Below are 4,523 nucleotides of genomic sequence, written 5' to 3'. Positions count from 1 at the left end.
CCGTCGTCCGTCGCCTCCTTCCCCCACTAGTAGAAAACGGAGCTTTAAAACCGGTTCGTAAGGGCCTTTAGTGCCGGTTTTGCAACCGGCACTAAAGAGTGGAGACTAAAGACCCCCCCTTTAATACCGGTTTGGCACGAACCGGCACTAAAGGCTCACCACGTGGCGTGAGCTCGCGCCCTGGTATGGGGGACCTTTAGTACTGGTTGGTGTTACCAACCGGTACTAAAGGTATTTTTTTTTGAAAATTTTGGAAAAAAAATATTTTTTTATTTTTATTTTTCCTGAATTATTTAATGATTTAGTCTCTAATCATCTCTCTTAACTACTCAAGTGTGGATCACTCATTCCAAATCGCCTAACTTCCCGGCCGGTCACCCATCCCTCTCACTACTCCAGCCTGAGCACGCTTAACTTCCGAGTTCTATTCTCCGTCATTTCCAAGTCTGCACTTGTTGTTTTCTTGACAATAGTAAGATGTGAATCCTATTAACCCTCAGGAGTTTAGCTTGAGCATGAAGTCACACGTTTCACTGTTTGAGTTTGAAACTATTATTCTAAAAAATAATAATTATGTAGTAACACTAATATTTCTTGAATAAGTAGTTTGACCATAGTTTGACCAGATTTGACCAAAATTCAAAAAAACTGAGATACTTATTTAGTAACACTAATATTATTGCGTAATTATTTAGTAACACTCTATATTTCTTGAATCAGTTGTTTGACCGGTTTGACAAGATTTAACCAAAATTCAAAAAAAAAACATAAATTAGAGCATATCTTTTTTTCCTTTTACAATTTTGTCATTTCAAAAATTATCCTAAACCCTAAACCCGGGACTTAAAACGTCGAAAACTCTATGCTAAACAGTAAAAACTAAGGGTTTAAACCATAAAATCTAACCCTAAACTCTGAAATCTAAACCCTAGCACTAAACGCTAAAAATGTCTAAAACGCCCAAAAACTCTATTTTCCCTTTGGAATTTTGTGATTTTAAAAAATTGTCGAAACGGAAAACTAGTTTCAGCGGATCAATCTTTTTGTTCTGCAAATTTTGATATATTATATGTATTTTTCTGAATTAGGATGATTTAGTTATGATTTTTTCAAGTTTGAAAATTGCCCTATAGTCCCGGTTTGTGTCTCCAACCGGGACTATAGGTTAGACCCCTTTAGTGTCGGTTCGTGGCACGAACCGGTACTAAAGGTTGGCCCTTTAGTACCGGTTTGTGCCACAAACAGAGACTAAAGGGGCTCGTGGGGCCCCGGCCTGACGCCAGCCTGCCACCACGAACTGGTACTAAAGGTTCAACACGAACCGGCACTAATGCATAGCCGTTCGAACCGGTACTAATAATACCATTAGTACCGGGCCAAAATCAAACCGGAACTAATGTGTCTCACATAAGGTCCTTTTTCTACTAGTGCCCCCCTCCCCTCCCCCCTCCCTCCATCCCTTCTCTTTCTGTTCTTGTAGAATGTATGTAATTTGAATGCAGGTATACAAATTTAGTAATATAAATTTTAGGTCTTTTGAATAGAAATTTTAGTAATAGAAATTGTTTAGGTATACAAAATTTTCAATATAGAAATGTACCGGAATGCCATATGAGAAATTTAGTAACATAAATTTTTAGTAAGAAAATTTAGGTATGGAATTTTTTAGTAAGAAACATTAATTAGTTATGCTTCTTAACCAAATGAAATATTCGGGTTATAAGATATATTGAATTTTACTAAATGTAAGTCTTTTGAATCAGCATAATAATGTTTAGTTTATAGCTTATAGGGTTTATATTTTGTTTTTGCAGAAATCAAGGAGCCCCTGCATCATCCCCATCGTCGGTCCCGTCACCGACCCCCTTCGACCTTGAGGTCAGAGCAACCAAATCCCCATGTCATTGATGTCGATGATGATGTAGCCAAATAGGATATGTGCTTACCCAAGTGGCCTATGTTTGCAGGGAACACCTCCGAGTGGCCTATGTTTTGCCGGAGTGTTGATTAATTTCCGTTCCGGCAAATTTCAGGCGCTCGATATGTCCTTTTTATCAAAGGTCATGCTGGATTTTTTCGTGAATTTTAGCATGGCTTGTGCTAGAATGTAGGAAATATTGAGTGCCTTGGATTTGCCGAAAAGACCATTAAACGACATTTTGGGTTGACTTTAAGTCTGTTGGGGCTCCATACATGACAGTCAAAAAACAGTGAGGGAGTGTCCACCATATATGAGAGAAGAAGAATGCCGGCTGTTGTCGTGGGGGGTTGATCTTCCTCTTCTTCTCGTGATAGACCTTTTGTTAATGAACGGAAAGGAAGAGAAGAACGACCATCACCGACGGTTGCAAAATGTCAGAGAAGAAGAATCCCGACTGTTATCGTGGGGATCGCTTCTCCTTCATTCCCGTGTGCTAGATAATTTAGTGTAATGCACTCGGGGACGAAGGGAGGAGCGACCATAACCGACGGTCGAATATATCAGAGAGGGAGTGCCCATCATATACACCACATGATATGAGAGCTTTCAAGGAAGACTCGACACACCGAAAGTCAACCCGTGATGAATATTCAAAAGTTTAATCTTTGAATTATGAACACAGTAGATGTCTGATGAAGATAGGATCCTGGAGTGCCATTACTGCTATGATGACTGGGATTTGTGCGACAGGTTCCCTCACCTACAAAATGATACTCCCTCCGTCCCATAATGTAAGACGTTTTTTGACACTAGTGATGTGTCAAAAAATGTCTTACATTATGGGACGGAGGGAGTAGGTTTTTTCACCGTGAAGCTGGACGAGACTGATACGTCTTCAAAGTATCTATAATTTTTGATTTTTCCATGCTATTACATTATCTGTTTTGGATGTTTTATATGCATTATTATGCTATTTTATATTATTTTTGGGACTAACTTATTAACCTAGAGCCCAGTGCCAGTTTCTGTTTTTCCTTGTTTTTAAGTTCTACAGAAAAGGAATATCAAACAGAGTTCAAACGGAATAAAACTTTCGCGATGATTTTTCTTGGACCAGAAGACACCCACGAAACTTGGAGGCCAAGTCAGAAGAGTCCCGAGGACTCCACAAGCCTCCAGGGCGTGCCCTAGGGGGGCGCGCACCCCTGGCTTGTGGGCCTCTCGGGAGTCCACCAACCTCCCTCTCAGCTCTATAAATCCTCAAATATTCTAATATCAACAGAAGCGTCCACCAAAATACTTTTCTGCTGCCGTAACCTTTTGTTCCCATGAGATCCCATCTTGGGGCCTTTTCCGGCATCCTGTCGGAGGGGGATTCGATCACGGAGGGCATCTACATCAACTCTATTGCGCTTCCGATGAAGCGTAAGTAGTTTACCACAGACCTACAGGTCCATAGCTAGTAGCTAGATGGCTTCTTGTCTCTCTCTCTTTGATCTTCAATACAATGTTCTCCTCGATGTTCTTGGAGATCTGTCCGATGTAATCTTCTTTTGCGGGGTGTTTGTCGAGATTCGATGCATTGTGGATTTATGATCAACTTATCTATGAATATTATTTGAATCTTCTCTGCATGATTTAATATCTTTGTATTTCTCTTCGGATTATCGGTTTGGTTTGTCCAACTAGATTGGTTTTTCTTGCAATGGGAGAGGTGCTTAGTTTTGGGTTCAATCTTGCGTGATCTCTGTCGGTGTCAAAACCGGCAGATCTCGGGTAGGGGGACCCAAGCTATATGTCTGAGAACCAATGGTAACTATGGACAAAGGACATAGTGTTTTACCCAGGTTTGGGCCCTCTTAATGAAGGTAAAACCCTACTCCTGCTTGATTGTATTCGAATGGTATATGGGTTACAAGAGTTGATCTACCACGAGATCGAGTCGGCTAACCCTAGATTAGCTAGCCTAGCAATGTTGTGGTCCTACCTCCGATCTACCCTCCGGTTTATATAGACATCGGAGGGGCTTAGGGTTGTACAAAGTCGGTTTTACAGAAAGGAATAACATATCCGGACACCTATGCTTTCCATCCACGCATACGGGAGTCCCTACCAGACACGAGAGGTGACCTTCTATCTTGTATCTTGATGGCCCATCAGTCCGGCCCATATTAATAGACCGGACGCCCGAGGACCCCCTAGTCCAGGACTCCCACAGTAGCCCCTGAACCAATCTTCAATGATGATATATTCGGTGTTCAGATTGTCTTCAGCATTGCAAGGCAGGTTCCTTGAAGAATACACACCTGCTTCCTTCTGTAAAAGAATCATATTGCGTAGTAAACACAACCCTTAGCCGCGAAGGTAGGGTCTATTCTACAACTGATTGTAGAATAATATTCTACAATAGGCAAGCCCCTATATAAGGTAGTTTTGAATCGACCCGACGAGGCAACACCTGCCCAGATCCCGAAAACAGATCCCTCGATCCCGCCGCCACCTCCCCACCCCCGATCCCTCCTCTCCCTCCTAGCAAACCATCCCACCCCCCGCCGCACGCACCTCTCCCTCCCAGGCGAACCATCCCACCCCCGCCGCGAGC

The sequence above is a fragment of the Triticum dicoccoides genome, chromosome 5B, assembly GCF_002162155.2.
Source record: "Triticum dicoccoides isolate Atlit2015 ecotype Zavitan chromosome 5B, WEW_v2.0, whole genome shotgun sequence".
NCBI lineage: Eukaryota > Viridiplantae > Streptophyta > Magnoliopsida > Poales > Poaceae > Triticum > Triticum dicoccoides.
Note: the sequence above shows the minus strand (reverse complement) of the source record.